The 13,834-nt window shown below is 37.6% G+C and overlaps 1 pseudogene; it reads left to right on the forward strand.

Annotated features, from left to right (window-relative positions):
* The first annotated feature begins 2,750 nt into the window (after positions 1 to 2,750).
* LOC102818255 lies at positions 2,751 to 3,502 on the forward strand (annotated as a pseudogene).
* Positions 3,503 to 13,834: the final 10,332 nt, after the last annotated feature.

Consider the following 13,834-nt stretch of genomic DNA (forward strand, 5'->3'; position numbering starts at 1 on the left):
CAACTTTTATGCTGAGCAAATAATTGGAGAAGCTGTGTTCTATGAAGAAAAATGTGGCATTAGGATTGGAGGAAAATTCATTAACAACCTGAGATATGCTTGCTGAAAGTGAAGAGCACTTAAAACATTTACTAATGAAGATCAAAGAGCACAACTTTTGGTATGAATTACATCTCAATGTAAAGAAAACAAAAATCCTCACCAATGGACCAATAAACAACATTCTTATCAATGGATAAAAGACTGAAGTTGTCAAGGACTTTATTCTTCTTGGATCAAGTTTTAACATTCAGTGAAGAAGCAGTCAAAAGATCAAGTGATGTATTGTATTAAGCAAATCTGCTGCACAAGATCTTTTTAAAGTGTTGAAGAGCAAAGATGTCAGTTTTAGGACTAAGGTGCACCTGACCCAAGCCATGGTGTTTTCAATAACCTCATATGCATGTGAAAGCTGACCATTGAATAAGGAAGACCGTAGTAGAATTAATGCCTTTGAGTTTTGGTGTTGGAGGAGAATGTTCAAAGTGCCATGGGCTGTCAAAAAAAAAAAAACAAAACAAAAAAACAAAAACAGTAGATCCGTTTGAGAAGTGTAGCCAGAGTGCTCCTTAGAGGCCAAGATGGCCAAACTTCATCTCTCATACTCTGGACATGTTACCAGGAGGAACCAGTCTCTGAAGAAGGATATCATGTTTGGTAAGGTGAAGGGTCAGAGAAAAAGAGGAAGACCTCCAACGATATGAATTGGCTAAGTGGCAGCATCGATGGACTCAAGTGTGGCAACATTAGTGAGGTCAGCCCAGGACCGGGCAGTGTTTTGTTCTGCTGTGCATAAGGTTACTATTGCTTGGTACTGACACGATGGCACCTAACAACAGCAATATATACACCCAATTATTGAATTACAATGATAAGATCATACACTGCAGACATTAACATTAACAAAACCATGAAATTATATTGTAAATTATGTAGCGTATTGGAAAACAAGTAAATAATGGGAAGTTTACAGATGTGCAGGTATTGTATTCTTAATTTTCCAGTTATTAGGCATGAATCAATATTTGTATTTGTCATTTTTAATTGCAATTTGATTTATAAGTTGAATAATCATAATTAAAAAAAACCTTTTTATTGTGAATTGAATGACGATTAAGAGGACACATCTGTTTCATAATCAACCACTCATACATTTTGTTTCACCTTTATGATTACAATCCCCTCACTACAACAGCAGTTGTCCTGTTTCTTACCTGTGGCTTCCATTTTATATTTCATTTTTCCAAACCAACAAAGCAAAAACATTTGTGCATATGTGGAAAACAAAAATATATTCATTTAAATTTCCAAAGGGTACCCCCAAGAAAAATAGTAGTTTTAAGGGCTTAACAAATTTTGTAGGAAAGTTCCATTATCTTTTAAGTCCATATTTTCTAAAATATTTGAAACCAACTTGTAAACATCTATTATTTTGATCAGAAAATATCTGAAAACTTAATAGAGGCCATGTTATTTAGTAAGAACACAATTATTAGCATAATTATAAATGCTTGATTATAATTTCCTGCCTTAATTGGTAGGTCAACTACTCAGCTTCAACTAATGATTTTTCTTTTCATGACATGATTAGAATTTGTATAATTCTCATATTTATTCCTATTTTTAGGGTTACAACTTGTTTTAAATTGTCTGATTTTATTTTTTGTTTCTATTTAGCCACAAAAAATCTCTGCTTGTTATCTCAAAATGCCTATTAAACATTCTACTTATAGCAATATTAATCTCCCTGTTTCGAAGACCAAATATTATAGGATTTATAGATGGGGGTACCATTGTATAGAACATGGCCATCAGAAAACTTTTAATAGATGTTTTACTCGACACTGGACCAAAGGAAGAAATCATTCCAGAAATTACAAACAAAAATAGTATTGCCAGCTGCGGGGTACAGGTGGATAAGGCTTTGTTGCGGACTTCTGCAGAGCGTATCTTAAGCACTGTTGAAAATATATTTATGTATGAAATAAATAAAAACAGAAAACATAGCAAGATTATAATGAAACTTACAACAACTAGAGCAGACTCAGAAAGCTGCACTTCTGAGGATGAAATGCTCAAAATTTGTGGTATATCACAGAAAAATTGGTGGATCACATTGGACCCTGTAAAGGGAAACAAGAATAGGACACCTGTGTGGATAGAAGAATAAATCAGTCCACTGACCCAGGATCCTCCAACTGCATGGGCACACATATGTGGGGTGACAGTAAGCCCGTAGTGAAGGGGGTGACAAATGGCAATATAGCGATCATAGGACATCACCACAAGAAAAGCGAACTCTGTGGATGCAAAGAGGGTAAGCAGAAAAATCTGAGCCGCACATGCTTGGAGAGAAATCAATTTCCTGCCTGTTAAGGCATCCACAATTGATTTGGGTATTGTAACTGAGATATAGCAAACATCAATAAGGGATAAATTGCCTATGAAAAAGTACATCGGGAAGTGAAGATGTTGGTCTGTCACGGTGACGATAATGGTCAAAAGATTTCCAGTCACGGCTCCTAGATAAATCAGTAAGAACAGCAGACCTTGTAAAATTTGAAGTTCTCGAGAATTAAAGATATCCAAGAGAAGGAATTCTGTGATTATGGTGAGGTTCTTCATATCTATTGATTCTTCCTAGAGTCGTAAGAAAAAAGAAAAATTGTTGTCAAACACCAAGCAGAGCACACGGTCACACCTGGCCCGAGATGGCAAAGGTGGCAGCTGCTGGGGACTCTGATTCCTGGGATGCGGACACATTCTCCTTAGAGGACCTGGTGCAGAAGGTGGGGGGCGGTGGCAGGGCCAGAGGGGACCGCTGGGAAGGCGACGATGAGGACAATGATGAAGACATCAAGGATAACTGGGATGATGATGAAGAAGAAACTGAAGAAAAGCCAGAAGTAAAAAGGAAAAAAATAGCAGAGAAGATCAAAGAAAAAGAACGGCAACAAAAGAAAAGGCAAGAAGAAATTAAAAGGAGGTTAGAAGAACCTGAAGAACTTAAAGTTCTAACACCAGAAGAACAACTAGAAGACCAATTGAGACTAAAGAAATTATAGGAAGAAGCAGACCTTGAATTAGCAAAGAACTTTTTGGTGTTAATAATACAGTTTATGGAATAGATGCTATGAACCCATCTTAAGAGATGACTTCACAGAGTTTGGGAAGTTAGTAAATGATAAAATTACTCAATATGAAAAGTCACTATATTATGCCAGCTTTTTGGAAGCCTTAGTTCAAGATATGTGTATTTCACTGGAAATTGATGACTTAAAAAAGATTACAATTCATTGACTATGTTTGCAGTGAAAAACAGAAGCAAGAAAAGCAAAGCAAAGCAAAAAAGAAGAAAGGTGTGGTTCCTTGAGGGGGGCTTAAGGCTACCATGAAAGATGATCTGGCAGACTATGGTGGTTATGATGGAGGATATGTACAAGATTTTGAAGACTTCATGTGACAATGTTTTATCTTATCCTAGTGTCTTATTTCTGTTGCCCACAATCCCTTCAACATGTAGCACAACTTTCTTTCCTTTCAGTTCTGCCAAATCAGAAGTACAGTATCTTATGTGCTGGTTATTTAACCCCTTTACTCTTAGGTGATGTTGCACGAAGGAGGGTACTTGGATCTTGCTGCCAAGGGTTTAAAATCTGGAACCTCAGATTCTAACTAAATAGTAAAAAAACAAAATGAGAAATCTAAAAACAAAAAAAAAAAACAAGCATAAGTAAAGAACTGAAACATATAAGATGCAACTCAGTAGTCTCCAAAAGGGAATTACTTTAATAAACACTTGGGTAATTATCATGTTATAACTGAAATGAGGATATGGGATTCAATGAATGTTTATTTCAATGTCCTGAATCTGTGAATGTTTTCTTCAAAAACCTTTTGACATGTTTATGCTTAGACAATTGGAATTAACTAAATTGATTTTTCCACCACTCATTTGTCAGGGTGTTGTACTGTGGTGGATGGCAAGCTGCTGTGATTCTGGAAACTATGCCATGGACATTTTAAATACCGGAAGGATCACACACAGTGGACAGGTTTGAGATGAGCTAACAGACACGACTAGCTCAAATTTCCAAGAAATTTGGAAGACAACTATCTGGCGGACTGATTGGAAGAGATCCATATTTGTGCCTATTCCAAAGAGAGGTGACCCAATGGAATGCGGATATCATCGGACAATCTCTTTGATATCTCAAGTGAGTAAAGTTTTGCTAAAGGTAATACAGAAGCTGCTGCAATCATACATTGACAGAGAACTTCCTGAGGTTCAGGCTGGATTCAGAAGAGACCGTGGAATGAGAGATATCATTGCAGATGCCTGATGGATCTTAGCTGAAAGCAGAGAATATCAGAAAGATGTTTATCTATGCCTTATTGACTACGTGAAGGCTTCCGATTGTGTGGATCATGAGAAGCTATGGACAACATTGAGAAGTATGAGTATTACAGAACACTTAATTGTACTTCTGAGAAATCTGTACCTGGACCATGAAACAATTATTCGAACAGAGCATGGGAACACTGAATGTTTTAAAATTGGGAAAAATGTGCAACAAGGTTGTGTTCTTTCACCATACTTATTCAACCTGTATGCTGAGCAAATAATACGAGAAGCTGGGTTCTAAGAAGAAAAATGTGGCGTCAGGACTGGAGTAAGACTCATTAACAACCTGCGATATGCAGGTGATACAACCTTATTGCTGAAAGTAAAGAGGACTTGAAACATTTACTGATGAAGATCAAAGAGCACAGCCTTCCTTCGGTATGGATTGCTTCTCAATGTCAAAAAAACAAAAATCCTCACCACTGGACCAATAAACCACATTTTTTTCAGCGAAGAAAAGATTGAAGTTGTCAAGGACCTCATTCTTCCTGGATCAACTATCAGCATCTGCGGAAGCAGCATTCAATAGCTCAGACGACGTATTGCATTGGGCAAATCTGCTGCACAGGAACTTTTTAAAGTGTTGAAGAGCAGAGATGTCAGCTTGAGGACTAAGGTGCGCCTGACCCAAACCATGGTATTTTCAATAACCTCAAATGGATGCGAAAGCTGGACAGTGAATAAGAAAGATCGTAGAAAAATTGATGCCTTTGAGTTGTGGTGTTGGAGGAGAATACTAAAAGTGCCATGTATTGCCAAAAGAACCAATAGATCTGTTTTGGAAGAAGTGCAGCCAGAGTACTCCTTGGAGACCAGGATGGCTAAACTTTGTCTCTCATACTTTGGATATATTGTCATGAGGGAACAGTTGCTGGAGAAGGATGTCATGCTGGGTAAGGTAGATCAGAGATAAAGAGGAAGACCTCCAACGAGATGGATTGGCCAGGTGGCATCATTGATAGCGTCAATTGTGGCAGCGATAGTGAGGTTGGCCCAGGATCAGACATTGTTTCTTTCTGCTGTGCATGGGGTCGCTATGTGCATGAGTTCCGACTCTATGGCACATGACAACAGCAACAACAACAGCAGACAAGACAGACTAGAAAAAAGATAGCCAGTCTATTTTCACATATTTACTCACTGAAAACCTTCTGAATAGCAGTGGAATACTGTCAGCACCAAAATAATGGATATTAAAACATAATGATGAGCACAAGGATATTGTCAGATATAATGCTAGAAGCAGTTAGAGTGCATTAGAAATGTGACTGGGGAAGAGCTGCCTCCTCAAAATAGAGCTGACCATGATTATGTGAATGGAGTAAAGCCTTGGGGACTTTCATTCACTGATGGGACATAATCTAAAATGAAGAGAAACAGCTGTAAACATCCATTAATAATGAGAACATAGAATGTATGAAGTACGAATCTAGGAAAATTTGAAATGGTAAAAAATGCAACAGAACACATAAACATCAAATTCTAGGCATTAATGTGCTGAAATGGACTGGCAATGACCACTTTGAATCTGACAATCACATGGCTTACAATGCCAGCAATAAAAATTGACAAGGAATGGATGCCATTCATCATAAAAACAACAAAACAAGGAAGACTGTGATAGGATAATATCTATATGCCTATAAGGAAGACCAGCTAATGCCACTAGTGTTCAAATTTACACACCAATCACTAAAGTCAGTGATGATGAAATTGAGGAATTCTACCCAATTTTTTGGTCTAAAATTGATCAAACATGAAATCAATATGTATTAATAATTACTGGCAACTGTAATTCAAAGGCTGGAAACAAAGAGGAAAGATCAATCATTGGAAAATATGACCTTGGTGAGAGTAATGAGGCAGGAGATCGCAGGACAGAATTTTATAAGACCAATGACTTCTTCATTGCAAACACCTTTTTTTAAACATGAAAGAAAACTTTACATGGACCTCGCCAGATGGAAAACACAGAAATAAAATTTTCTATATCTGTAGAAAAAGATGGTGGAAGAACTCCATATCATCAATGAAAATAAGGCCAGGAGTAAAATGTAGAACAGATCATCAACAGCTCATATCCAAGTTCTAGCTGAAATTGCAGAAAATTAAAACAAGTCCATAAGAACCAAATATGACATTGAATGTATACTGTTATTGTTGCTGTTGCTAAGTACCATTGTGTCAATTCTGATCCATAGCAACCTTGTGTAGGGTTTGCAACGAGGAGCTGGTGACATTGAACTGCAGACTTTTCTGCTCAAACTGACTTTACAGTCAAGCACATTAACTCACAGCACAACACAAGGTGGAACATACCCTACATGAATTCAGAGGTCATCTGAAGAACAGAATTGATGTAGTGGATGCTAAAAGACTGAAGACCAGAAGAGTTGTTGGATAACTTCAAGAACATCATGCAGGTTGAAAGCAAAAGGACATTAAGAAGACAAGAAAAAAGGAAAAGACAAAAAATAGGTGTCAAAAGAGACTTTGAAATTTGCTATCCAACATAGAAATATTACAAAGAAATGTGAAATGGACAAGAATTAGAAAACCAAAAATGAAGAACATGCTCAGCATTTCGGAAACTGAAGGAACTGAAAAAAATAATCCAAGCATCAATTTTAAATATTGAAGGATTGAGATACAATGCTATCTGTGATAGGCTAATATACATGCATGTACAGGGAACTCCAGTTAATACCACTATTATTCAAACTTACGCACCAACCACTAAAGCCAATGAGGATGAAACAGAAGAATTCTACCAACTTCTTCAATCTGAAATTGATCAAACATTCCATCAAGATGTATTGATCGTTACTGGTGATTGGAATGCAAAAGTTGGGAGCAAAGACAAAGGATTAGTAGTTGGAAAATTTGGCCTTGGTGATAGAAATGATGCTGGAGAATGCACAATACAATTTGCAAAATCAATGATTTTTTCATTTCAAATATCTTCTTTAGACAGCATAAGAGATGACTATACATATGGACCTCACCAGATGGAATACATACAAATCAAATTAACTATGACTGGATGATGGAAAAGCTCCATATCATCAGTAAAAACAAGGTCAGGGGCAGACTATGGAATTAATTAATTTGCATCAATTACTTACATGCAAATTAAAACTGAAGCTGAAGAAAATGAAAACAAGTCCACACAAGCCAAAATATGACCTTGAATATATCCCACCTGAATTTAGACATCATCTGAAGAACAGATTTGATACATTAAACTCTGAATACCAGAGAGTTGTGGGATGACACCAAGAATGTCATACATGAGGACAGCAAAAAAAGTCATTAAGAAGACAAGAAAGAAAGAAAAGGTCAAAATGGATGTCAGAAGAGACACTGAAACTTGCTCTGCAGCGTAGAGATGCTAAAGTAAATGGAAGAAATGAGGAGGTACAAGAGCTGAACAGAAATGTCAAAGATCAGCTCAAGGAGATAAAGCCAAAATATTACGATAAATTTTGCAAAGATCTGGAAACAGAAAACCAAAAAGGAAGAACATGATCAGCATTTCTCAAGCTGAGGGAACTAAAGAAAAAATTCAAGCCTTGGTTTTCATTATTGCCAGATTATCTAGGGAAATTATTGAAAGATGCAGAAAGCATCAAGAGAAGATGGAAGGAATACACAGAGTTTCTGTACAAAAAGGAAATGGTTAATGTTCAACTGTTTCAAGGGTTAGCATATGATCTGGAGCCAATGATACTCAAGGAGGAAGTCCATGATACACTTAAGGAATTGGCAAAGAACAAGGCACCAGGAATTGATGGAATAAAAATTGAAATCTTTCAAAAAAATGAGTAATATAGGAGGCACGCACTTATCTCTGTCAAGAAATTTGGAAGACAACTAGCTGGCTTACTGATTGGAAGGGATCTGTATTTGTGCCCATTCCAAAGAGAGGTGACCCATTGGAATGCAGAAATCATTGGACAATCTCTTTGCTATCCCTTGTTAATAAATTTTCACTAAAGGTAATACAGAAATGGCTGCAAGCATGTATTGACAGAGAACTTCCAGTGGTTCAAGACGAATTCAGAAGAGGCCGTGGAATGAGAGATATCATTGCTGATGTTCGATGGATATTGGTTGAAAGCAGAGAATATCAGAAAGATGTTTACCTGTGCTTTATTGACTATGCAAAGGCTTGAAATTGTGTGGCTCATGACAAACTATGAACATTGCAATGTATGAGTATTCCGGAACACTTAATTGTGCTCTTATGCAATCTGTACATGGATCAAGAGGCAGTTGTTTGAACAGAACATGGGAACACTGTGTGATTTAAAATTAAGACAAGTGTGCGACAAGGTTGTATTATTTCTCCATACTTATTCAACCTGTTGATGAAAAATAATGCAAGTAGCTGTGTTCCATGAAGAAAAACGTGGCATCAGGATTGAAGGAAGACTCATTAACAACTGTGATATGCAGATGATACAACCTTGCTTGCTGAAAGTGAAAACGACTTAAAATATTTAATGATGAAGACCAAAGAGCACAGCCTTTGGTATGGATTACATCTCAATATAAAGATAACAAAATCCTCTCCACTGGACCAATAAACAACATTCTTATCAACAGAGAAAAGATTGAAGTTGTCAAGGACTTCATTCTTCTTGGATCTCCTATTAACACTCACAGAATCAGCAGTCAAGAAAACAAACAATGTATTACATTAGGCAAATCTGCTGCACAAGACCTTTTTAAAGTGTTGAAGAGCAAAGATGTCAGCTTGAGGACTAAGGTGCACCAGACCCAAGCCATGGTATTTTCAATAACCTCATATGCATGTGAAAGCTGGTCATTGAATAAGGAATACCGAAGAAGAATTGATGCCTTTGTGTTATGGTGTTGGAGGAGAATATTTAACATACCATGGGCCTCCAAAAGAACCAATATATCCGTTTTGCAAGAAGTGCAGCCAGAGTGCGCCTTGAAGGCCAGTATGTCCATACTTCGTCTTTCATACTTTGGAAATATTGTCTGGAGGGACCAGTCATTTGAGAAGAATATCATATTTGGTAACATGGGGGGACAGAGAAAAAGAGGAAGACCCCCAAAGAGATGGATTGGCTAATTGGCAGCATCAATGGTCTCAAGCATGGCAACAGTAGTCAAGTTGGGCAAGAATCAGGAAGTGTCTCTTGCTGCTGTGCATAAGGTCACTATGAGTAATTACCATTCAATGGCAATTAACAACATAGGCAAAATGGAATCTTAGTGTGGCATTGTGGATTAATGCACTATTCTACAAATACATTTGGACCTTAATGTCAGGAGTTCAATCTCACCAGTTGCTCCTTGAAAACTCTATACAGGTTCACTATTGGTTGTAAGTGACTTGAGGACATTTAATAATTGCAAAAACAGCCAAAATATTGAATGATGCAGAAAGCATCATGGAAGATAGATTGAATACACAGAGTCACTGTAAAAAAACAAAACAGAACAAAACAAATAGTCATCATTCAATCATTTAAGGAGGTAGCACAAGATCAAGAGCTAATGATCCTGAAGAAAGAAGGCCAAGGTGCATCAAAGACACTAACAAAAAACAAGGCACCAATAACAGATAATATAAACATCAAAATCTTTCAATAAATTGATGTAACACTGGTGGCAGTTACTTATCTATGACAAGAAATTTTGGAAGACAATTACCCGGCCAATTGCCTGGAAGAGATCCTTCTTTGTGCCCAAAGAACTGTGGCCCAATGGAATGCAGAGGACATAAAAAAATATCATTAATATTCATGCGAGCAAAATTTTACTAAAGATAATAAAAGAAAGCCTGCAACCATACAATCACAGAGAATTTCCAGAAGTTTTAGCCAGATTTATAAGAGGATGTGGAGTGAGGGATATCACTGCTGACATCAGATGATCTTGGCTGAAAGCAGAGAATACAAGAAAGGTGTCTACCTGTGCTTTATTGACTATTGACTAGTAAAGGCTTTTGACTGTGTTAATCATGACACACTATGGACAACATTGGGAAGTATGAGTATTCTGTAACAATTAATGGTGCTCTAGAGAAGCCTGTTACTAGATCTAGACGCAGTTTTTTGAGCAGAACAAGGGAATAACAAATGATTTAAAATCAGAAAAGATACATTAAGGTTTTATTCTTTCAGCAATTATTCAAAGTGCATGGTGAGCACATAACTGGAGAAGGTGCATTATATGAAGAAAAATGTGGCATAAGGATTGGAGGAAGACACATTAACCACTGTGATATGCAGATGAAACAACCTTGCTTGCTGAAAGTGAAAAGGAATTAAAATAGTTACTGATGAAGATCAAAGACTGCACCCTTCAGTACAAGTTGCATCTCAATGTAAAGAAAACAAAAATAATCACTACTGGATGAAATAACAACATCTAAATAAATGGAGAGATGATTGAAGTTGTCAAAGACTTCATTTTGCTTGGGTTAACCATCAACACTCATGGAAGCAGCAGTCCAGAAATTTAACAACATATTGTTTTTTATTTTTTAATCTGCTGCACAAGCACATGTTAGAGTTTTGAAGAGAAAAGAGTTCAGTTTGAGGACTAAGGTGTGCCTGACCCAAGCCATTGTGTTTTCTATAACCTCATATGCATGTGGAAATTTAAGACTGATTATGGAAGACAGTAGGAGAATTGGTGCATTTGAGCTACAGTATTGAAGGAGAATATTGAAAGTGCCATGGGCTGCCAAAAGAACAAACAGATTTGTGTTAGAAGAAGTACAGCCAGCGTGTTCCTTGAATCCAGGATGGTCAGATTTCATCTCTCATACTTTGGAGATAATATCAGGAGTGATTAATCCTTAGAGAAGGGGATCATGTTTGGTAAAGTGGAGGATCAGAGAAAAAGAGGATGATTCCCAAGTTTCATGGATTGACACAGTGAAAGCAGCAATGGACTCAAATGTAGCAACAATTCTTAGGTGAAGCCAGGACTGGGCAGTGTTTCATTCTGTTTTGTTATGAACTGGTGTTGACTCAAAGGCATTTAACAATGAAATAATATCTACATTTTGATTCTCTTCTGTACTTTCCCTGGAAAGTATCTTTCAGACTATGTCCCAACACTTGTAAAAAAATTGTTTAAATACAGGGTTTTGGAGTTGGCAGAAGCAGAGTCAGGTAGGACAGGTTCCATGGGGAATGAGTGAAAACCCAGAGAAGCTGCTTTCATGAAACAGCTTCAGAGGTCTGGATCAAGCATAAGGTGCAGGATGTCAGTTTTCCACACCCACCAGTGGAAAAATCACTGTATAAAGGAAAATATTGTGACTTAGGAAGCAATCAAGACACAGGACTCCCTCTGCAGCCACCTCACCTGGGTTGAGTTCAGAGGGTGGGTCTGCAGCCAGACCAACAAAGTGATCCAACACTAAAGCCAGCACAACTACATTTGCAAACCAAGGTGTGGGGGGATTCTACACATTTTTCCCTGTTGAACATTCTCTGACCAGCCCACATGCCTTCAGGAGGGTGGGCCTGCAACCCCCAAAAAGGTCCATCATTGAGCCCACAGATTTTCCATGGTACATAGAGGAGGAGCCCCATTGGTCCTATGGGCTGATTCTTTGGTGGCTGTTTATGACATCTGACTCTGGGACCCATTCCTAAAGTTAAGTTGTGTCAGACCCTTTCCTCCTGCCTACCCAGCAAAAAAAAAAAGCAGGCCTGGCTAGACAGAAAACATATGAACATTCTTTAAAACCCCATCATAAAAGGCAAGAGTCAAAGCCAAATTTTCACACAAAGATGCAACTATTTTGAAAATTACGTAGTGCACATGCAGATACCCAACCGAATTTTCGAGACAAAAATAGTAGACAATCTTTCTCGTATTAACTTCTCAATATTTATCTGTGCTCCTCTATGGTGGTGACTAGAAGAGGCGCCTGATCGAGTGGACACCCCCACCCACTGATGGAGGTTTCTATGGTGCATGCATATTACCTATACAGAAAATGTGACAGGCCAGTCAGCTATGGGTTTATTTTTGTTTTAGAGTGGTGTTTTTTTGTCTCTGCTTTTATATTGCTTCTAATTTTGGTACTTTTGATAAAACTTTTTCCTGGAGGATGGAGCTTTTTCTCCCTCAAGAAGTGACAGTAATCATGGTCATATAGCCAAGCTACAAGTATACCCCATAATATTCCACTATTGAGACAAGAGCCAACAATAGCTGCTAGGCATTACATGCAAAAAGAGAAGTCAATCTCCTGATCATATCTACCAGGAGACACTCAGTAGGCTTAACAATACAGCAACAAACATCCATTTAGGCATTAAAAACCCATCTAACTACTGAAAACAAGAAAAAAAAAAAACAAGATAATAAAAAATCTCAAACGATGTCCAAAACCAGAAAAAGGTAACTGAAACAAATGAGCTGGAGGCAGACAGAAGAGGTAGAGCAGGCTTTGGATTTGCCTGAGAAGGAATTCAGAAGAATGATATGGAAATGAATTCAAATGCTCTGAACAAGGGTGGAGGAAAATAAGGAAGAAGTCAGGAAAGTGCTACAGGAACATTCAAACAAGATCAATGCAGCATTGGGAACAATTCAAAACCTGCAAAAAGAGGCCCAGATTATTAATAATAAAATACCAGAAATGGACAATAAACTGGGAAGAAAATGGAGTAGAATTGAAGAGATAAAAGCAGGAAGCAGCAAGCTGGAAGACATATCTCTCAATAATGGTAAGACAGAGGAATAACTTAAGAATTATTGGCAATCAGGAACAGGAAGACTCACACAAGTCCAGAGAGAAGATAGCTGAAGAGCCTCTGAAAGAAAATATCCCTAACATCTTGAAGGATGAGTCGATAAACATTCAAGATGAATGTGCCCCAGGAATAATAGACGCCAAAAGAAAAGCACCAAGACATATAATAATCAAGCTCTACAAAATCAAAGACAAGGAGAGAATCCTAAAAGCAGCCAGAGAAAAAAGAAATGTTACTTACAAAGGACAACATATCAGATTAAGCTCTGACTTCTCAGCAGAAACCATGCAGGCAAGAAGGCAATGGGGAGACATATATAAAAGCTTAAAAGAAAAAAAAAAGTGCCAACCAAGAATTGTCTATCCAGAAAAACTGCCAACAAAATATCATGGTGCAATCAAAACATTCCAGGATAAACAGAAGCTAACAGGTTTTGTCAAAGCCAATCTAGCACTTCAAAACATCCTAAAGGTAGTTCTTTGGATTGAAAAGCAACAAGAACAGACAACAACAAGGGTTGACAGATTTGGCAACACCACTTGAAATTCAGACAACAGATTATTGTTGTCAGGTGCCATCGAGTCAGAATTGATTCATAGCAACCCATGCACAGCAGAACGAAACAGTGTCT

Source organism: Chrysochloris asiatica, unplaced genomic scaffold, assembly GCF_000296735.1.
Source record: "Chrysochloris asiatica unplaced genomic scaffold, ChrAsi1.0 scaffold00523, whole genome shotgun sequence".
Lineage (NCBI taxonomy): Eukaryota > Metazoa > Chordata > Mammalia > Afrosoricida > Chrysochloridae > Chrysochloris > Chrysochloris asiatica.